We start from the raw sequence: 23,623 nt of genomic DNA, 5'->3' as shown, positions 1-23,623 counted from the left end.
CACACAGGCACAGGGAGAACATGCAAACTCCAGGCAGGTGGTGTCATGGCTGGGATTTGAACCAACGATCTTAGTACTGCCAGATGGAGGTGCTAACCATTTAGCCACTGTATTAGTGTCCCTGGTGATGTCAGTGGCAGTTAGTCAGTTCCCACCAAGTGTCAATGTCAGATTGGCTGCCACACTATCACAGTCCCACTATAAGTCGCAGCTTTTAATAGTATTAAAAAAAATAAATAACATTTCCAGTATATATATAAATAGTTTGTAGACACTATAACTTTAACACAAACCAATCAATATACACACATTGGGATTTTACCAAAGAAGCAGAATACATTTTGGCCTAAATTTATCAAGAAATTGGATATTTAAAAAAAATGTATTGGATATGTTTTATAACAAAAGGTAAAAAAAATTATTTATATTTTTTTCAAAATTTTCTGTATTTGTTTTGTTTGTATAATAACAAATAAAAAAACAATGGTGATCAAATACCACCAAAAGAAAGCTCTGTTTGTGTGAAAAATGATATTTGGGTACAATATTGCATGACTACGCAATTACCAATTAAAGTAGCGCAGTGCTAAATAGCAAAAAATGCCCTGGTTATAAAGGGGGTACAACCTTCCAGAACTCAAGTGATTAAGGCAGGGTCTTCACATAAACATATGCAAAGGTCCCCAGGCATCCAATGAAGGGGTCCTAAGAAGAATGGGATCAGACTCGTGGAGGTGTTTGCAGAAATGTGAGAAAGTTGTAGGACTTCAGCTGCTGATGATCCATTTTATAAGCAGATACTTGAGGAAGAAAATGCTGTTATCCAGACAGACACAAAGGAAAACTATGTTTTGGGCTCGTTATCATTGACGGGTGTCCATGCTGTTTACATCTTTGAATTCATTAAAGTTACATGAGGAAAGGAAAGCTGTTGAAAGGTAAAATGATTGGCACGATTTTGATGTCCGCAGCTGGGAGCCAGAAAAAATCTGGATAACTGGCTGACAAATCTTTCATGCGTCCATCCGTGTGCTTGTTTGTAGAAACACATTGTTGACATGCTAAGCGTGACACCAATGTATCAATCAAACTGAAGCTTCAGCTCCAGCACCTAAAACTGGCATCTAATGGTCTTTAAAGTGGCCCTGTCACCTACACAGAGCAGACTATTAGAACCTCAACTAAAAAGAAAGAACCAGAGCTTCACTGACAGCATTTTACTGCATAGATGTCCATAGTCCTTGCTTTTCAGGGAGAGTTTTGGAAGATACATTATATTGCCAAAAGTATTGGGACACCAATCCAAATTATTTGGTTCAGGTGTTCCAATCACCTTCATGGCCACAGATGTATAAAATCAAGCCCCTAGGCATGCAGACTGCTTCTACAAACATTTGTGAAAGAATGGGTCGCTCTCAGGAGCTCAGTGAATTCAAGCGTGGTCCTGTGATAGGTTGCCACCTTTGCAATAAGTCCACCCATGAAATTTCCTTACTACTAAATATTCCACGGTCAACTGTTAGTGGTATTATAACAAAGTGGAAGCCACTGAGAACAACAGCAACTCAGCCACCAAATGACAGAGTGGGGTCAGCGCATGCTGAAGTGCACAGTGCTCAGAAGTCACCAACTGTCTGCAGAGTCAATAGCTAAAGACCTCCAAACTTCGTGTGGCCTTCAGATTAGCACAACAGTGGAAAGAGAGCTTCATGGAATGGGTTTCCATGGCTGAGCAGCTGCATCCAAGCCTTACATCACTAAGTGCAATGCAAAGCGTTGGATGCAGTGGTGTAAAGCACTTCGCCACTGGACTGTAGAGCAGTGGAGACGTGTTCTCTGGAGTGACGAATCATGCTTCTCTGTCTGGCAATCCGATGGATGTGTCTGGGTTTGGTGGTTGCCAGGAGAATGGTACTTATCTGACTGCATTGTGCCAAGTGTAAAGTTTGGTGGAGGGGGATTATGGTGTAGGGTTGTTTTTCAGGGGTTGGGCTTGGCCCCCTAGTTCCAGTGAAGGGAACTCTTAAGGCATAAGCATACCAAGACATTTTGGACTATTTCATGCTCTCAACTTTGTGGGAACAACTTGGGAATGGCCCCTTTTGGGATGAATTAGAGTGGAGACTGCGAGCCAGGCCTTCTCTTCCGACATCAATGCCTGACCTCACAAATGTCCTCCTGGAAGAATGGTCAAGCCTTCCCATAGACACACTTCTAAACCTTGTGGGCAGTCTTCCCAAAAGAGTTGAAACTGTTATAGCTGCAAAGGGTGGGCCAACTCAATATTGGACCCTACGGACTAAGACTGGGATGCCATTAAAGTTCATATGCATGTAAAGGCAGACATCCAAATACTTTTGGCAATATAGTTTATGTCCCTGAAAAGGATTTTTATACAGAAAATGTCCACAGTTTCCCTGTTTTTATTGTTAATATCATCAGAACACTTTCTTTATTTTTGTTAGGTTCAATGCATAGCATTGGATTCAATTAAAGAATAATTCCAGGCATTGGCAGGTTACACAGTTACATTGGTCCAATTCAACTATGTATATGACCAGGGCTTTTTCTCTTGGAGACAAGGTGAGGAAGCTCAACCACTGTTGATCACCGGGTCCCGGCCAGAGTTTCCCCGCCAGGAGCCAGTGATTGCCGAGGAACACTGACAGGGGAGAGGTCTGTATGTAAACAATATAGATCTCTCCCCTGTCAGCACCAGCACGCTGCTATGTATTGATCTGCATAGCAGAGCAATACAAAGCAGCATGCTTACACAGTAAAACAGCACACAGCACATAATGTGAAACACACACAGGACCAGAAGCGGACTGACCATTTGGAAACTCGGGCACTGCCCGAGGGCCCGGGGTCAATAGGGAGCCCCATGAGATGCCCCTGGTGCCTTTTTCATAGGCTTTTTGAGTTTGGGCAAGGACACAGGGGCCCCATGATCCCTTATTGCCCAGGGGCCCCATGAGTTGTCAGTTCGCCCCTGCACAGGACACAGTTAACCCTTTGATCTCCGCAGATGTTAACCCCTGCCTGCCCAGTGTCATTAGTACAGTGTCAGTGCTTTTTATTAGCACTGAACACTGTATTAGTGTCAATGGGAATGTCAGTGACAGTTAGTTAGTTCCAACCCGCTATACGAATACCTGCTGCAGTCCAGCAATCCTGCTATAAGTCGCTGATCGCTGCCATTACTAGTATAAAAAAAATTAAAAACAAAAATTACAATATATATACCGCCATTTGTAGACACTATAACTTTCACATAAACCAATTAATGTACATGTATTGGGATTTTTTTTTAGCAAAGACATGTAGCAGAATACAGGTTGGCCTAAATTTATGACGAAATTAGATTTTTTTAAATTTTACTGGATAGGTTTTATAGCAAAAAGTCAAAACTATTGTTTTTTCCCAAATTGTCAGGTTTTTTTTGTTTATAGCATAAAAAAAAACAAACAAAAAAAAACGCAGAGGCGATCAGATACCACCAAAAGAAAGCTCCAATTGTGGGAAAAAAAGGACATAAATTTCATTGCATGAACGCACAATTGTCAGTTAAAGTAACGCAGCACCATATCGCAAAAAATGGCCTGTTCAGGAAGGGGGGTAAATCCTCTGGAGGACAGGTGATTAAACTCTCTGGCACTCAAGTAGCATCAAAGTCGCATCAATGTCACACTACATGAACTGAACTGTCATACTTTCCTATTAACCCAAAAAAAGTGCAAGACGCATAAAAAAAGAGTATAAAAGCATATAAACGCGTGGGTTCAAAAAACGCAAAAGAAAAAGCATCAACCACAACCTACATAAATGTGAACCACGCCCCAAGGATTGGTGAGCGCAATAAATTACTATTTGATTTCGGGTTTAATATTGCTTTATCTATCAGAAGCTCAGAGATGATTTGTTTTTTATGGCTGTACTTCCCCACACAATTGCCTATGCACATGCAATGGATTGAACCAGAAGGCTTTATTTTGTGTGTGTGAGACGTGTTTCTAGTAAATCAGGCTCTTGGACTCTGAACAGCTTACTGGAGTTATATAACTATTTTCAACAGCGATCTGTCATCAGAGAGCCAGGCATTAGCAATAGTGCAGACAGCAGAGACGTGGCGGTGGTATATTTCACTCTTCAGCTAATGAGGACACCAGCACTGGAACGGAAGAGAACCCTCTCGTTTCCCTTTCATTATCAAATATGTCGAGTAGGAAGCAGCTGTCTTCCTGCTCGTGGAGAGGTAGACAATTGTACCGGTATAGTGAGTAAACACACTCACACTCACGAGTCAGGTGGGGAAGATGGTAATTATGTCTGGCAGCTAATCTGCTTCGACAATATCACAAATCCAGTCGTCCAAAATAAACGTTTGGGTGAATTTCACTCTAAATACATGAACTGTAGACGGGTCATTTCTACAATTTCTTATCAAAACACAACCCAAAGTGTGCAGGAACAAGCAATGCTGCACATCAGCTATACTACAGAGTCTGTTCATTAAAGAAAACCTCTCATGAGATATACATAGGCCGTTATTGTGGCCTCTTCTAGAAGTGGCAGTTGCATGGCTATCAAGCTGATGCTTTGACTTCAATAATCACTTCTGTGGAACAAGTAAATAAGGAATTTAGACTATTTTGACAAGTTTAAAGTGCACTTTAAGAGCTTGAGTACATTATCTTGAGTCTGAAATTATCTTGAGTCTGAACTGCTTAAAGGAGCAACATCCCAAATTCAAGCCATTTCCCCTGAAAATATACTGCATTTGAATCTATGACCCATTAGAAACTTGATCAAAAGTCAATGTGACTACTTAATAAGGTCCCACTTCAAGATGGCTACCAAAGGTCACCAGAAGTTACAGCTTCCAATCAGATAGCTGATGCCTCTGAGCAGGGGCGGACTGACAACTCATGGGGCCCTCGGGCAATAGGGGATCATGAGGCCCCTGTGTCCTTGCCCAAACTCAAAAACGTCTATGAAAAAGGTACCAGGGGCATCTCATTGGGCCCCCTACTGACCCCGGGCCCTCGGGCAGCGCCCGAGTTTCCAAATGGTCAGTCCGCCCCTGCCTCTGAGACACCAATGAAAAACAAAAGGGCATCCAATCTGAGTTTAAACAAGGTAATGAGAGGGCAAAAAACATTTAAAGAGCTCAGTAGCTCAGGTTAGGAGCTGCTCACAAGGGAAGGCCACCATACTGTGGGTACCTCTGAGACACCTCTGAGACACCAATGAGACACCAATGATACCTCTGAGACACCAATGAAAAAAAAAGGGCATCCAATGTGAGTTTAAACAAGGTAATGAGAGGGCAAAAAACATTTAAAGAGCTCAGTGGCTCAGGTTAGGAGCTGCTCACAAGGCAAGGCCACCATACTGTGGGTACTCCAGCAGGTTACCAGGAAAAAGTGTGCATTTATCTAAAGAGCGCCAGACCAAAAGATAAGAGTCCAAATTCATTTATTGATGTTATGTTAAAAGACAGCCAATGCATTTCGGGGGTCAAAGGAACTCACCCTTCATCGAGGCTTCATTTAAAAATGAGAACCATGAATGGACTCAATGAAAGGCTTTCCTGTTTGAATCTGTGCAGGAGAGACAATTGCTGGGTTAGGATTTCTGACCAGCAGTATCTGCATCAGCACTCAAAATAATAAAATTACACCTCCACCCCCTAGACGGAGGGAAAGATGCATCTGCCTACAACCCAGCTCACGTTCTGCTCTTGCTTCAGTATTCTAGCTCCAGCTCTGCTATAAGAAAACCAGCCTTAAAATGGAACTCTAGGAAAAGGATACTTTTTTTTCCTGGAGTTCCATTTTAACTCTGCTCCAACTCCAAAAACTCAACTCCAGTTCAATCAGCCTGTTAGGTAGGTGCAGCAGTAGAAAGCAAATGGGGTCCCAGATTGCCAAAAACAATGTATTGCAAAACTTTAAAAACAGTACAACAGGCCCGGCGAGGAGCTAACCCAACCTGGACTTTACAACAATTCAATGTGGAGAGTCAGCAGTGTGTAGTTCTGAGCTGAAGACAGTGTCTGACAAGGAGGGCAGAATGCGGCTTGGCCAGTCCAACTCAAAGGGGAGCTTCTCGAAGATAAAGATGGAGACCCTAAACTTTCCCTACTCCTCCAGAACCTCTCCTTAATGCTAGTGCTGTCCCTACACTAGCTACTCACAAAATGTGCACCAAAACCTGGGGGGCAAGGACTTGTGTTGAAAAAGAAGAATAGTTCTGGAAGGAGGCATGGGGGGGTATTGCTTGCAGGGGGGATTTTGCATTCTTCTGACTTCTACAATGTGCATTACATAGGCTTGACTTCTGCACTCTTTTTGTTTTGTACTCCTGTCTCCCACTGTGCATTATACACTCCTATCCCCTGCATTACGTACATTACATACTCCTGGACCCTGCTCTTTGTGTGTCATGTACTCCTAAACATGGCACTGACTACATATTACTGATCCTTGAACTCATTGCATTACACATCCTGGACCCCTGCACTCTGTTATATAATAGAGTAAGAAATCTGAGGCTGCAAGAGTAAATATAGACAAGTTAATACACTCTAGATGTGGGGACTATAATGCAGCAGAATGTCCACATTGTATTGTTATGTATCTTCCATTATTTGGTCGTCTCTCTATATGTGCTTTTTTAATCTTGTATGATATTTTTCAGCAACTCTAATAAACGTATATTTTACTATATGCAATAGGGTTTTTTTTTGGACATTTTGCTGCATTATAGTTCTCACATCTAGAGGGTGTTATCTAGTCAATATAAACCCAGCACTTACTGCAGAACATTGTGTGTTGCACACCCTGACCCCTGCACCCTACCTTAAAGACTTCTGCACTATATACAGTACATGATACATTACATACTTTTCACCAAAGTGTTTATTACCTCAACAATTGCTGGTTGCTAAGCAGTCCCTGATTATTTTAATGATATTCTACTTTAAGGGAGGCATAGATAACGTGTTAGCTCTCTGTCTATTCAGTGTGTGTGCTAAAGCATATGTAATAGAAGGTTTGTTTTTTTTTCTATGTAGTGCTCACTAGTTGGGGCTAGAGTAAGGTAAATTTATTTTTGCTCATGGTAGTGAGTGAGCCTGAATTACTGTGGGGTCAATGTGAGGTCAGGCAGGGTTTATTACCTCCACCTGGTTCTGGAGGTCCATGGACACTTCCAGAAGCCAGTAGGCGGTAGGGTGGATACCTCAATCTGCATATTCATGAGAGTTTGACCACTCCCAGGCTAAGAGACCCTGGTAATGTGGTAGACTAGCCCATAAATATGAGAGAGCCATGCTAGCAGGGGGTCAAGTGGAAGATGGATTGTTGAGAGGTGTTGCCGTGTTGCCTGGGAGAGAGCCCCAGAGGAGGGGGGTTCTGCTTCCAGGCTTGAGGATGGAAGCTGGAAGCTGAAGAGAAGCTAAAAGAGGGAGCTCCACTGGGGAAGGCCAGTTTGCAAAGCTTGGAGAAGAACCAGCCCAGCTGGAAGGCCTGAAAGCAGATTCTAACCACAGCCTCGGGACAAGGCCAGTGTAAGTACCTCTACACCCCAGGGCCTAGAAGGGAGAAGTCTGCTGGATACAAGTTCTGGCAAGTCTTCAGGGGATAGTTCATAGTTTACCTAATCCTTTGTACTGGAATCAGATACAGTAGGCAGGTAGATTGGTATTCTGTGCACTAAGGGGAACAAGCTATAAACATTGTCAAGTTGCTAAAAATCCACTCTGGGGACACCAAGCTCCTAGACAGGGATTATTCTACTAAGGAATGTAATGGTTCTGGCTAGAATGCAGTCAAGCGTTTGTCATTTTCTTTCCCAAGTGTGCTAGAGCATGAAACGTCTTCATTCTGCTGTTTCTTCAATCAAATTTGGCATCCCATAACCCCTTTACCTTATCCAAGTTGTTAACCCCTAATAAAACAGTAGTGCTCTATATATATATATATATATATATATATATATATATATATATATAGATAGATAGATATATATCAATCAATATGGATTGAGGCTGATCTGAGATCTGAGGTGTGGGTACAAGGTCAGTGTCATACATTTTTAAATATACTATATTGCCAAAAGTATTGTCTTTACACACACATGAACTTTAATGGCATCTCAGTCTTAGTCCATAGGGTTCAATATAGAGCTGGCCCACCCTTTGCAGCTATAGCAGCTTCAACTCTTCTGGGAAGGCTATCCACAAGGTTTAGGAGTGTGTCTATGGGAATGTTTGGCCATTCTTCCAGAAGCACATTTGTGAGGTCAGGCACTGATGTCGGACGAGAAGGCCTGGCTCACAGCCTCCGCTCTAATTCATCCCAAAGGTGTTCTGTTGGGTTGAGGTCAGGACTCTGTGCAGGCCAGTCAAGCTCTTCTATCCCAAACTCGCTGATCCATGTCTTTATGGACCTTGCTTTGTGCATTGGTGAGCAGTCATGTTGGAACAGGAAGTATCCATCCCCAAACTGTTCCCACAAAGTTGGGAGCATGAAATTGTCAACAATGTCTTGGTATGGTGATGAGTTCCCTTCACTGGAACTAAGGGGCCAATCCCAACCCCTGAAAAACAACCCCACACCATAATCCCCCCCTTCACCAAACTTTACACTTGGCACAATGCAGTCAGGCAAGTAGCGTTCTCCTGGTTAACGCCAAACCCAGACACGTCCCTCGGATTGCCAGACAGAGAAGAAAGATTGGTCACTCCAGAGAGCATGTCTCCACTGTTTTAGAGTCCAGTGGTGACATGCTTTACACCACTTCATCCGACGCTTTGCATTGCACTTGGTGATGTAAGGCTTGAATGCAGCTGCTCGGCCATGGAAACCCATTCCATGAAGCTCTCTACACACTGTTGTTGTGCTAATCTGAAGGCCACATGAAGTTTGGAGGTCTTTAGCTATTGACTCTGTAGAGAGTTGGCGACTTCTTCATATTGTGCACTTCAGCATGTGCTGAAACCGCTCTGTCATTGTATGTGGCCTACCACTTCATTGCTGTTGTTCCCAGTTTGTTATAATACCAATCACAGCTGACTGTGGAATATTTAGTAGCGAGGAAATTTCACGGATGGACTTATTGCACAGGTAGCAACCTATCACGGTACCACGCTTGAATTCACTGAGCTCCTGAGAGCGACCCATTCTTTCACAAATGTTTGCAGAAGCAGTCTGCATGCCTAGGTGCTTGATTTTATACACCTGTGGCCATGGAGGGGATTGGAACACCTGAATCCAACAATTTTGAGGGGTGGCCCAATACTTTTGGCAATATAGTGAATATATATATATTTCCCAGCCCACAGCAGTTATTCTTGTGAACATTCAGTGCGCGTAATGCCTGATCCTGGATAGAGATGAGCAAATCGAACCAGGCGAAGTGGAATTCGTTTCGAATTTCAGGAAAAATTCGATTCGCGGCGAATCCGAATATTAGCATACTTCGGGTGCGCGAATCGGATTTTTCCCGATCAGCCGGCAAAAGTGTCCCTGCAGAGAGCTCCGCTATTTCTGACAGTTCCCTGACAGTTCCTTCACATGTACAGCGGTTGAAACATTGTATCTATTTGTTTCCATTTAGGATACAGATGTTTTTATTCGGAAACAGATACAATGTTTCAACCGCTGTAAATGTGAAGGAACTGTCAGAGAACTGTCAGAAATAGCGGAGCTCTCTGCAGATACACTTTTTGCTGTACTGGAATACTTCTTCTTTTCATTCTTCTTTTCATTCTTCTCATTCTTCTTTTCATTCTTCTTTTCATTCTTCTTCTCATTCTTCTTTTCATTCTTCTTCTTCTTTTCATTCTTCTTTTCATTCTTCTCATTCTTCTTTTCTTCTTCATGAAAAGAAGAATGAGAAGCAGAATGAAAAGAAGAATGAAAAGAAGAATGAGAAGAATGAAAAGAAGAAGAAGAATGAAAAGAAGAAGAAGAAGAATGAAAAGAAGAATGAAAAGAAGAAGAAGAATGAAAAGAAGAATGAGAGGAAGAATGAAAAGAAGAATGAGAAGAATGAAAAGAAGAATGAAAAGAAGAAGAAGAATGAAAAGAAGAATGAGAAGAAGAATGAAAAGAAGAATGAGAAGAAGAATGAGAAGAATGAAAAGAAGAATGAAAAGAAGAAGAAGAAGAATGAAAAGAAGAAGAACAATGAAAAGAAGAATGAAAAGAAGAAGAAGAAGAAGAATCTTTTCATTCTTCTCATTCTTCTTTTCATTCTTCTTCTTCTTCTTTTCATTCTTCTTCTTCTTTTCATTCTTCTTCTTCTTCTTTTCATTCTTCTTCTTCTTTTCATTCTACTTTTCATTCTTCTTCTACTTCTTCTCATTCTTCTCATTCTTCTTTTCATTCTTCTTCTTCTTTTCATTATTCTTCTTCTTCTTTTCATTCTTCTTTTCATTCTTCTTCTTTTCATTCTTCTTCTTTTCATTCTTCTTCTTCTTTTCATTCTTCTTTTCATTCTTCTCATTCTTCTTTTCATTCTTCTTTTCATTCTTCTTCTTTTCATTCTTCTCATTCTTCTTTTCTTCTTCATGAAAAGAAGAAAGAGAAGAAGAATGAAAAGAAGAAGAAGAATGAAAAGAAGAATAAAAAGAAGAATGAAAAGAAGAATGAAAAGAAGAATGAGAAGAATGAAAAGAAGAATGAAAAGAAGAATGAAAAGAAGAAGAAGAATGAAAAGAAGAATGAGAAGAAGAATGAAAAGAAGAATGAGAAGAAGAATGAGAAGAATGAAAAGAAGAATGAGAAGAATGAAAAGAAGAATGAAAAGAAGAAGAAGAAGAATGAAAAGAAGAAGAAGAATGAAAAGAAGAATGAAAAGAAGAAGAAGAAGAATCTTTTCATTCTTCTCATTCTTCTTTTCATTCTTCTTTTCATTCTTCTTCTTCTTCTTTTCATTCTTCTTCTTCTTTTCATTCTTCTTTTCATTCTTCTTCTTCTTCTTTTCATTCTTCTTCTTCTTTTCATTCTTCTTTTCATTCTTCTTCTTCTTCTTTTCATTCTTCTTCTTCTTTTCATTCTTCTTTTCATTCTTCTTCTTCTTCTTTCATTCTTCTCATTCTTCTTTTCATTCTTCTTCTTCTTCTTTTCATTCTTCTTCTTCTTTTAATTCTTCTTTTCATTCTTCTTCTTTTTCTTTTCATTCTTCTTCTTCTTCTTTTCATTCTTCTTATTCTTTTCATTCTTCTTTTCATTCTTCTTCTTCTTCTTCTTTTCATTCTTCTTTTCATTCTTCTTCTTCTTTTCATTCTTCTTCTTCTTCTTTTCATTCTTCTTTTCCTTCTTCTTTTCATTCTTCTCATTCTTCTTTTCATTCTTCTTTTCATTCTTCTTCTCATTCTTCTTTTCATTCTTCTTCTTCTTCTTTTCATTCTTCTTTTCATTCTTCTCATTCTTCTTTTCTTCTTCATGAAAAGAAGAATGAGAAGAAGAATGAAAAGAAGAATGAAAAGAAGAATGAGAAGAATGAAAAGAAGAATGAAAAGAAGAAGAAGAATGAAAAGAAGAATGAGAAGAAGAATGAAAAGAAGAATGAGAAGAAGAATGAGAAGAATGAAAAGAAGAATGAGAAGAATGAAAAGAAGAATGAAAAGAAGAAGAATGAAAAGAAGAAGAAGAAGAATGAAAGAAGAAGAATGAAAAGAAGAATGAGAAGAAGAATGAAAAGAAGAATGAAAAGAAGAATGAGAAGAATGAAAAGAAGAATGAAAAGAAGAAGAAGAATGAAAAGAAGAATGAGAAGAAGAATGAAAAGAAGAATGAGAAGAAGAATGAGAAGAATGAAAAGAAGAATGAGAAGAATGAAAAGAAGAATGAAAAGAAGAAGAATGAAAAGAAGAAGAAGAATGAAAAGAAGAATGAAAAGAAGAAGAAGAATCTTTTCATTCTTCTCATTCTTCTTTTCATTCTTCTTCTTCTTTTCATTCTTCTTCTTCTTTTCATTCTTCTTTTCATTCTTCTTCTTCTTCTTTTCATTCTTCTTCTTCTTCTGAGGATGAGGATGAGGATGAAGAAGAAGAAGAAGAAGAAGAAGTAGGATGAAAATAAGAAGAATTCCAAGCCGGCAAAAAGTGTATCTGCAGAGCTCCGCTAAGTGTATCTGCAGAGCTCCGCTATTTCTGACAGTTCTCTGACATTCACATTTACAGCGGTTGAAACATTGTATCTATTTGTTTCCATTTATGGGTGTATTTATATATATATATAAAAAAACAAAAATATAATGAAGTGCTAAATTGGCGAAATAGTGAGGCGCTGCTCCCAGACTACCAATCTCAAATATATATATATGCAAAATGAACCAAGAGAGTTATTATATAAATCTAAAAGCAAGAGAACATAAATATATATATACATTGTACATATATATATATATATATATATATATATAAAATTATTATTATTATAAAGGATTTATGTAGCGCTGACAGTTTGCTCAGCGCTTTACAATATAATGGGAGACAATACATCTTCAATAGAAGAGGGTTAGGAGGGCCCTGTTCCTTGGAGCTTACAATCTAAGATATATCTATATAGATATGTATATATCTATCTATCTATCTATATATATATACACACACACACATACAGCACCCTGTTCAAATGTTTGTATTGCACTTGCATTTCATTATTTCATTCAAAAGCCCAAAAACTGCTAAACATCTAAACATCCAATAGCAAACAATGGAAAACGAGAGTCAAAATTTCCTTTCTGATCCCCAAGTGAGGATTATGGGGAACCCTCGGATTATCTGTCTGTGCATGAATAAATAATTAGAGAATACCGGAGATATTCAAGAGGGTTTTAACTCGGAATTTGCGATGGGTTAAGCAGCATAAAAGGTTTAACCGCTCCGCAGCCAGAAATACCAGAGACACAGAAATGCCAGTCATCTTACACCTGCAGGAACTGGCAGCCTGCCCACCACCAACAATTAGCTGCTCGCTTTTTGGGTCTGTGTTTTTTTATTAAAATCAATGAGTCTCATAAGGTTACACACCATTATGTGATACAATGAGACCAGAAGTCGCGGCATGGAATCAAAGCACTCACCATTTTCAGGGAATAGATTGTATGTAGAGATTATTTGTACTCTACAGTGTGCTCTTTACTGTGGTCTGTAAAAACATTTAAAGTGCTATAGATCCATATTTATCTTTAAAATTAACATACTTATACCTTCAATGTATGAAAGAACTTGATTAAGTATGAATACGTTTTACTGGACTTAAAGTCATATTAAACCCACAAATGTAAAAAAAATATATAATTTGCAGCTTTTTAGTTCTTAGATGTGGTGGCTGCATTAGTTTTCTTTTTTTCCCTCTATTTTAACCTGTGATCTGGGCAATATGTCTGTTATATCGTAACTTCCTTTAACAGACCAAGCTGTCCAGCAAGTGTGGCAGTTAAAGGGTTAGGACAAACCATTTAACACTGCTATGGGGTGCTTACAATCGTGAGCTTTTATTCATTTATTTTCTGTAACCGCTTATAAAGTATTAGCTGGAATTCAGCTTGCATTTGTTAGTTGATTCCATCTGTTAGTGTATGTAACATTACCCTGTCCTCAGAGTGACAATACTGCTGTTCGACGTTGCTCATTGCTCCTCCATCCAGAATGAAGTTACCCTAAGACAGGAAGTGTGTAACTGGCCTGATATGAAAATAATGGGAACAATTCTTTAAAAAAAGACTAACGCAGATGCCACATTTAAAGTGGTTGTAAAGCCTTAAGGTTTTTCTTTTTTACCTTAATGCTTTCTATGCATTATGGTAAAAACCCTTCTGTCACTTGGACTCTCTCCGCTCTGTCCCTCCTCGCAGGGCAGAATGATAGCAGTGGGAGCCATTGGCTCCTGCTGCTGCCAATCAAACTATGTGATGAGGAATCTGAGGTCTCAAGTGTGTATATTGGAGCAGACCTGAAGTGTAAAGTTTATGGATTACAGTTGAGCTGAAGTCCAAGTGTTTGGAATGGATCTCATCTGAAATATGAAGTATATGGTTTGTGGCTGATCTGAGGTTTAAAATGTATGGATTGGGGCTGGCTAATCTAAGGTCTAAAGTGTATGGCCTGAGGCTAATCTGAGGTTTGAAGTAGATTTGAGCTGATCTGAGGTCCAAGTGTGTGGAGTGGAGTTGATCTGAAATCTGAAGTATGTGTATTGAATCTGATCTGCAGTGTATAGTTTGCACCTGATCTCAGGAATGATGTGTACAGAGCAGGGGCGGACTGACAACTCATGGGGCCCCCGGGCAATAGGGGATCATGGGACCCCTGTGTCCTTCACCAAACTCAAAAAAGCCTATGAAAAAAGATACCAGGAGCATCTCATGGGGCCCCCTTCTGACCCCGGGCCCTCGGGCAGTGCCCGAGTTTCCAAATGGTCAGTCCACCCCTGGTACAGAGTGAGGCTTATCTGAGATCTGAAGTGTATGGATTGAAGCTCATCTGAGATCTGAGGTGTGGGTACAAGGTCAGTGTCATTCATTTTTAAATATACTATATTGCCAAAAGTATTGGGACGTCTGCCTTTACACGCACATGAACTTTAATGGCATCCCAGTCTTAGTCCGTAGGATTCAATATTGAGTTGTCCCACCTTTTGCAGCTATAACAGCTTCAACTCTTCTGGGAAGGCTGTCCACAAGGTTTAGGAGTGTGTCTATGGGAATGTTTGACCATTCTTCCAGAAGTGCATTTGTAAGGTCAGACAATGATGTCGGGGGAGAAGGCCTGGCTCACAGTTTCTGCTCTAATTCTCCCAAAGGTGTTCTATCAGGTTGAGGTCAGGACTCTGTGCAGGTCAGTCAGGTTCCTCCACCTCAAACTGGCTCATCCATATCTTTATGGACCTTGCTTTGTGCACTGGTGTGCAGTCATGTTGGAACAGGAAGAGGCCATCCCCAAACTCTTCCCACAAAGTTGGCAGCATTAAATTGTCCAAAATGTCTTGGTATGCTGACGCCTTAAGAGTTCCCTTCACTGGAACTAGGGGGCCAAGCCCAACCCCTTAAAAACAATTGACTCTGCAGATAGTTGGTGACTTCTGCGCACTGTGCGCTTCAGCATGCGCTGACCTTGTTCTGTCATTTTACGTGGCCTACAACTTGTTGCTGAGTTGTTGTTGTTCCCAGTTGCTTACATTTTGTTATATTACCACTCACACTTGACTCTGGAATATTGAGAAGCAAGGAAAATGTACGGATAGACTTATTGCACAGGTGGCACGCCTGAAATCACTGAGCTCCTGAGAGCGACCCATTCTTTCACAAATGTTTGTAGAAGCAGTCTGCATGCCTAGGTGCTTGATTTTATACACCTGTGGCCATGGAGGTGATTGGAACACCTGAATCCAATGATTTGGAGGGCTGGACCAATACTTTTGGCAATATAGTGTATATACTGTGAGCAGGCACAGGTTCTATTTAACAAGTTCCCTCTAATGCCCCGTACACACTGTAAGAATATTGTACAAAACATTTTGGTACGAGGACCGATCGTCTGATAATCGGATCATTAGTACACAGCTTTCAAGAGCTGATTACGACAATTTGTGCGACAATATCCGAAGAGACAAGCGCCAGATTGTACGATTTTCATTTAATCAGTACAGTAGTTGTCCGAAAATACAATACAAATAAAATACAATACATGACATCACTTTCAAAATTCTTTTCTTTCATAGGAGAATTTTCATATCTTTTTTAACCTTTTCACTTTCGATGTGAGACTAGCAGATGAAAAAAAAACAGGCGATCGTTCGTCCGATATTCTCATCGTGTGTACGGGGCTTAAAACATGCCCAATGTCCAGTGCTTTTTGGGGCCACACCCAATTTTTGCAGCAGCACATTTGAGCAGTTCACAGAATACGAGGTGTACCATGAATGGACAGGGTGAGAGGAGGGTGGATAAATGACACTATCACTTCCATGTATGAGTGCTGCACCTCCCCTAGCCACAGCAGCCAAAGTACAGCAGTACTATCCAGCAGAATGAAAGTAAAATGTTTGCACAACAGAGCAGCGTTCTCAGAAACCTTTTTCCACGGAGGTTCACTTTAAACCACACTTATAATTGTGCCTAATATTGCAATCTTTAATATAACAGTGCAGTGGAATACTAATCTGCTATAGAACAGAGGTTGGTGACTGGGTCCATAGAAAGACATAAAGCATAAAGTTTAAATTCTTTAAAATGGGAACCCTTTACTTGTTTCTCACATTGCCAGTGACAGTGCAACTCCCAGAATACTTACAGAGATACTTTAAATATACTTGTATATTTTTTGCTGAGTTGAAGCAACTATAATTATTAAGCATAAGGAATTTAATGAAAACTTGAAGACCATATTTGTAAGTGTAAGGTTTTAATAATGACTTTGAAAGTCATTAGTGAATCCCAAACAATCATGCCAAGTGTTAGTACGCATACTTGCTAAGTGCTGACTCCTGCAGCATTATAACTAGGTAAATTTGTTCAAGGAAAGAGAGTAAACCCACCATGTGCCTAGATGGTGAAGATTACTACATCTTAGGTTAGGTCAGTGTTTCTCAACTCCAGTCCTCATGGACCCCGAACAGGTCATGTTTTCAGGATTTACATTATTTTGCACAGGTGATTTGATCAGTTTCACTGCCTTAGTAATTACCACAGCTGTTTCATCTGAGGGAAATCCTGAAAACATGACCTGTTGGGGGTCCATGAGGACTGGAGTTGAGAAACACTGGGTTAGGTTGACACTGCTGCGGTCTGACTTTGTTCCGACTTTTTGTGTGATTATGTAGTGCAACTTGGATAAGGTTTGTATATTCAATGGGGCCAAAATCACCCTCAAATCGCACCAAAGTAGTACAGGAACCTTTTCCAAAATGGTACCGTACTGAGTTGCACTGATGTGATCGAGCACCCTTGAAAACAATGTGATTTCCATTGTCATGCAATCCATTTTGAACTTCAGGCCGGATGGTATTCTGAGTAATTTCTTCCCTGGTGATTATTCCAACCACTCACCGGGATCTTTGGGATCAGGCCATTATTTGAAGTGTGGGTTGGTCACCATAACAAGGATATCTTGTTCTATTCCAAGCAACACCCATATAGAAGAAGTGTCACCTTGGGTTCTGCTGAGGGAGGCACTCCTTGGAACTGTTCTCCGGTTGGCTTTTTAGCACAGCAGTCATGTTGGCCATATGGTTACCATGATCATTTTGGTCTATTCTTGTTCCTCTGAGGAAGAAATACAGTCTGTCTGAAACGCATTGGTAGCGAAGAGAATTGTACCCAACATGATCATTATCATGGCCTGATATATTGTTTTTACTTCCCTCTGTATTATTTTAACATGTTTATAATAAGATACATTTTATATATTTACATGTGTGTATGCAGAATGCCTGAAAAGTCCAATTTAAAAATAGTAAGGTATATTTAACCACTTGCCGACCGCGCATAGCCGAATGACGGCTTCACCGCGGCCGGCCAGTTCTGAGTGGACGTCATATGACGTCCTCCCAGAACGCGCTCTCCTGCGCGCCCCAGGGGGCGCGCACCCGGCGATCTCCGTGATCGCTGTGTCCTACGGACACAGCTGATCACGAGATGTGGTGAAAGGCCGATCCCACCGGCCTTTTACCACGTGATCAGCGGTGTCCAATGACACGCTGATCACAGGAAAATGCAAGTGCCGGTTCTCGGCTGCACTTTCCTCACGCTGTCAGATCGTGAGGAAAGTACTGCCGAGAACCGGCAGTTGTCAGAGCGGGGATCGGCACCGATCATCAGGGCACTGATGATCAGTGCCCTGATGATCGGTGCCCAGCAGTGACCCCCGCAAGTTCCGATCAGCTGTGCGCCCACTAGCCCCGCCCACCCATTCCCAGCAGTGCCCCCACCTGTGCCCAGCAGTGCCCCCACCTGTGCCACTCTGCAGTGCCACCTACATGTGCCCAGCAGTGCCACCTACATGTGCCCAGCAGTGCCACCCACCTGTGCCCACCCACCTGTGCCCACCAGCGCCACCCACCTGTGCCCACCAGTGCCACCCACCTGTGCCCACCCACCAGTGCTGTCCACCAGTGCCACCCACCAGTGCCACCCACCAGTGCTGCCAGTCAGTGCCACCAGTCAGTGCCCAGGGGATGTGCCAGTCAGTGCCGCCAGTCAGTGCCCAGAAGTGATGTCAGTCAGTGCCGTCTATCAGTACCCATCATCAGTGTCACCTATCAGTGCCGCCTATCAGTGCTGCATATCAGTGCCGCCTATCCGTGACCCCTAATTAGTGCTGTCTATCAGTGCCGCCTATCCGTGCCACCTCATTAGTACTGCCTATCAGTGCCCTTTAGTGCTGCCTATCAGTGCCCATCAGTGCCGCCTATCAGTGCCCATCAGTGCCGCCTCATCAACGCAAATCAGTGAAGGAGAAAAAATACCTGTTTGAAAAATTTTATAAAAGAAACAAATAAACTTTTTTTTTTTTTCAAATTTTTTGCACTTTTTTTAATTTATAGCACAAAAAGTAAAGTGCCCAGTGGCGATTAAATACCACCAAAAGAAAGCTCTATTTGTGAGAAAAAAATGATCAAAATTTCATATGGGTACAATGTTGCATGACCGCGCAATTGTCAATCAAAGTGCGGCAGCGCTGAAAGCTGAAAATTGGCCTGGTAAGGAAGGGGGTATAAGTGCCTGGTAGGCAAGTGGTTAAAGATTCAGGGATGTTGGCATTCATAATTGAGGTGTGACCACTTGGTTATTGTTTCTGTTTTACCGCAGTATTTACCTTAGTATATAATGTGACTTTCACATCACAATGTTTGCTTTTCCATTTTTTTGTAATATATGTTTTAGCCACTAGAGGAAGCTCTCAGTGCCTCTGAGCAATTACTCTCGTAACAGCTGTTGAAATAAGACATCAGTTTTACAGAAGGGCAATGTTTTCCTTAAAATTCAAATTTTTTTTTAAATGAAAAGTTGAACTGGCTTCAAATATCCTAGCCACCACCTCAGACCCTGTTGGTTTTGCTGGTGTAGCACTGTACACCACAATACACAGTCCCGGAGTATCCATCATAATGCTTAGAATGGGAAGCTCTCATTGGTCAGCATGACCGTGGTGACAAATGAGAAATGCGTCTGAGACTTCTTCTTCCAGTAAGCTGTTCCAAAATCACTTCTTATTGGTAATTATGGTCAGGTGGTCACACTGACCAATGACCGCTTGCCATTGTGAGCATTATGTGAGCTTACCCTTTAAGGAATAAGTGAATGTTTAATAAGCTTAGTAAATAAAGTGAAGCCTTATTTAATTTAAATACCCTAGGGTGGCGCAGTGGCTTAGTGGTTAGCACGTCTGCCTTGCAGTAAATGGGTTATGGGTTCAATTCCTGACCATGGTACCTCATGCATGGAGTTTGCATGTTTTCCCTGTGCTTGTGTGGGTTTCCTCCAGGTACTCCAGTTTCCCCCCACACTCCAAAGACATGCTGGTAGGTTAATTGGATCCTGTCTAAATTGGCCCTAATATATGTATGAATGTAAGTTAGGGACCTTAGATTGTACACCCCTTGAGGGTTAGGGACTCATGTGAATGTTCAATATATATGTATAAAGCGGTGTGTAAATTGACAGTGCTATATAAGTACCTGAAATAAATATGTAAGGGACATTTTAAAAAAAATCTTCATATGATTGGAAAATTGAAGAAAACACAGCTTTACCGTATTTATTAAGCTCATTGAATATTGAATATTCCTTTAGCAAATCAACCTCTTGGGCTTGCATTATGAGAATGAGCAGTAAAGCACAACCATTTTGTAGTACCTCAAAGCTATCACACCAGAGTAACTAGGTGTAGCATCAATATCCTATCCCTTACTAGGCAATTGAAATCCGATTGGCTGTACTAGACAACTGAAATCTGAATGGCCGTACTAGACAACTAAAATCTGAGTGGCCGTACTAGACATCTGAAATTCACGTGGTCATACTAGACAACTGAAATTTGATTGGCCATAAAAGACAATTGAAAACTCATTGGCCATAGTAGACAACTGAAATCCGATTGGCTGTACTAGACAACTGAAATTTGAGTGGCCGTACTAGACATCTGAAATTCACGTGGTCATACTAGACAACTGAAATTTGATTGGCCATAAAAGACAATTGAAATCTCATTGGCCATAGTAGAAAATTGAAATCCAATTGTCTGTACTAGACAACTGAAATCTGATTTGCTGTACTAGACAACTGAAATCTGATTGGCTGCTGCTGGGAGACACTTTTTTGTAGAACTCAGCATCATGTTGGCTGCATATGCAGAGGATAGACTTATTGCCCAGGAATGGGTCAGCTGGCTAATGTTTCTGCAAGTCTTGCAGTAAAGTGATGATCAGTAAAAGACATATAATGAACATTTCCTTTCCTTAAGAGCAGGCACATTTACTGACGTCTTTTCACCGTTCTGCACAGTAACATTGTGGCATTTGCAGTGACAATGCCTTTGGGTATCGGTAGAGTCCGACTTTGCTTTATGAATATTAACAGCTCTGCAAATTGTGCATGAATGAAGCCAGAAACCAATCCAAAGGATTCATGTGATTACAAGAGACACTTCTGCTGAATGCGTTGGATATTACGTTCTACAATATGTGCGCAATGCCAGGCCTGCTGGCATGCCAGTTCAACGTGGGTATAAGGACCGGTTTTAAATAGCAAAGGAAAGCTGCAATATAATTATTTCTTTCATTTCTGAAGTCACAGACTCTAAACAGGAAAAAGATGATTTTTTTCTCCAAACGTTTTTTATTTATGGTGCAGTCAAGCGAACGTGAACATTTTGCAATTACACTGACTAGGGAATACAGTCCTCTAGTGATGTGGATTTTATTTTCATTCTGGAATTCTTATTGTGTTCTTTGTTAGCTAGGTCCCTGTAATTAAAAGTATCCATATATTCTAAATAGCCTAGAACTGGAGCCTTAGAACAGGAGAGTAAATGGAAATCTCTGGGCACCATAGCTCAAAATTTGATTGCCAAAATACCACCATTGCCATTGTACATGAATTATTATGGCAGCTTATATGTAGAGGATGCTGCAGTGGTATAAAGGTAAGAACAGATCTTATGAGGGGGAGGGTGGTTAGAATGGACTGGTGTAGAATCTGAAACACGCAACATACAGAATGAGTTATTGTAATATAGTGAAGGTACAGCACAGTATACAGAATGGAAAAGTATGGTATGTAAAATGTACAGTACAGAGTACAGAATTAGACCGTATCATATAAAAAATGTACAGAACAACGTACAGAATGGGTCAACATAGAATATAAAATGTACAGTCCAGAATTGGATGCCATCATATTAAAAAAAAAAATAAATTGCAACACATCATACAGAATGGGTCAGTGTGGGATATTCAAAATTAGGCTGGAGAAAGGAGAAAGGAAGGAAGCCTAGGGATAGGGCCGACATAACAGGTTTAAGAGGGGTTTGTGTTTGGGAATTCTTTAGTAAGTTAAAAGTAAATCAAAAGTAAATGAGGAGTGGGGTGAATACCAGATTGGTGGGGTGGAAGGAGCAGGTGGGGCTGCATGGGCTGATCAGTAGGAGCATCTTGATGAGGTCTTTACTTTTACTGTGTTGGGCCAAGTTTCCACCCTCCCTCCCTTCTATGTGTTCAGTTTTTAGTACATCCTGGGGACAGTCCCCCATTTGTGTTTGTAATGGCAGGTGATGGGGCCAAAGGTCCTTGTATGTGCTTTATTGTAGGCAAAAAATGTACATTGGTAGGGACCCATCCTGTGTACGGCTCCCAGTAGTTTGTGTTGTATCTGCTGATAGTGGTGTTGTCTCCGAGTCTGTGTTTTGCAGCTGGAGGCCTCATCTTTGGTTAAGTAGGTACTTGAAGTAGTGATGCCTACAAGGACCTTGGGGATCCAGTTTTCATACGGTACTGGCTGTTGTTGTATGTTATGTATATGTTATTTATACTATTTTGTTAATAAAAGGACTGCTATGGCTATTAAGCTCCATTTTGGTATCATGTATGTGACACAGTTAAGCCAGGAGGAGAGTGTTGGTCAGTTGGTCAAGCAGTCGTTGGGACAAATCCTTTTTTATACCCTAGTCATGTGCGGCACATGTACGAAATTAGTCAGTGTAAAATAGGAATTGTATAACATGTTGCACAAAGTGAGATGATGAAAAATAACAGCTCCAAGTAATCATGTCACTGGAAGCGACGTAACTGGAAGTGACAACTGGAAGTCCAGCTTCTATGCGTTTCATAAATATGATTTCTGCAGGAAGTGGGAAGGAATAGGGAATGTACAGCATGGTAAACAGAATTTAGGTGGTGCAGGTGAGGCACGATAGTGTATGGAATAGGGACTGAGGCAGGGCAGAATAGAGAACATACAGCATGCCCACTGAGCTCAGGGCAGCTGCCCCTTCCGCCCACCCCTTGTCCTGGCCCTGAAAGGGAGGGACCTCCTGCAGATTGACTGCCTCTGCTCTGTTCCTGTGAGCCATGTAAAGAGTGGTGTGTGCCTTCCCTCCAATCAACTCTCAGAATTCTCCTCACTAAGCTCTGCAGTGTGTAATTTCAGCTCTTTTTTCTGAACTCTCTGACAAGCTTTATACCTTCTGGGGTCCAGTGCACTCCTGTACCTTTAAGGAGGGGTGGGCTCCCTCAGGTTCACCTGCCCTTGGTCTATCCATTAAATACATGTGCCTTTACTATGGGGGCTCTTAAAATTTGTAAAATTAGGAACTACAGAATACTGGGGTGCCGTGACGAGGCTCTGTAGCTTACGCATGTATTTGCAAATGTGTGCTAACTAAACCCTTGTTTTCAATTCATACTATTAGACAGGTTAATTCAGTTTGTTTGCAAGCTGACTGGCAAGTTGAGCTGGGAATTATTCTGTTTTGTTGTATGACAAGCGTCGCCCTTCCATGTGCTCCTTGCTGTGAAGGCCAGTTATAGACTGGGGCAGTGGCCATTTTTGTACTTTCTAAATGCTGGAATTTGAACAGATGTAGAGAAGAGAATACTGCAGATAATCAGGTACAACTTGTGTAAGAGGATTTTTTTCATCTCTGTGTATCACCTGAGGCCAGTCACTTCATTAGGTATATGTATGGATTTACGACCACATTAACCTCTTACCGTCCGGCCCATGTTGATAAACGGCTGGATGGGAGCGCTGCCGATGCGGGTGGACAAATATTTCTAAACGCCTCCTCACATCCATTGCCTGTGCGCGCTACCTGGGAGCAAGCAGCTCCGCGATTGGTGCCTGCTGTGTCCAGAGGACACAGCAGAACACAGATCGCTGTATGGGACCTCTTTGTGAGGTCCCGATTCATGTGATCATTGATTGGCCAATCAGTGATCATATGCAAAGTAGTAAGCAAGATGTCACTTCTGACATCATTGCTTACTACGTGTGAAATCTGTGAATGATCACAGAGGTCACATGGTACAAGGCTATTCACAACAGCCTTGTACCATGTGACAAGCTGTGACCAATCACAGCTCACACAGTATTTCTCAATGGCTGC

This window comes from Staurois parvus, unplaced genomic scaffold (assembly GCF_062004578.1).
Source record: "Staurois parvus isolate SC_StPar_1 unplaced genomic scaffold, SC_StPar_1.0 ptg000498l, whole genome shotgun sequence".
NCBI lineage: Eukaryota > Metazoa > Chordata > Amphibia > Anura > Ranidae > Staurois > Staurois parvus.
This window is presented reverse-complemented; position numbering follows the sequence as displayed.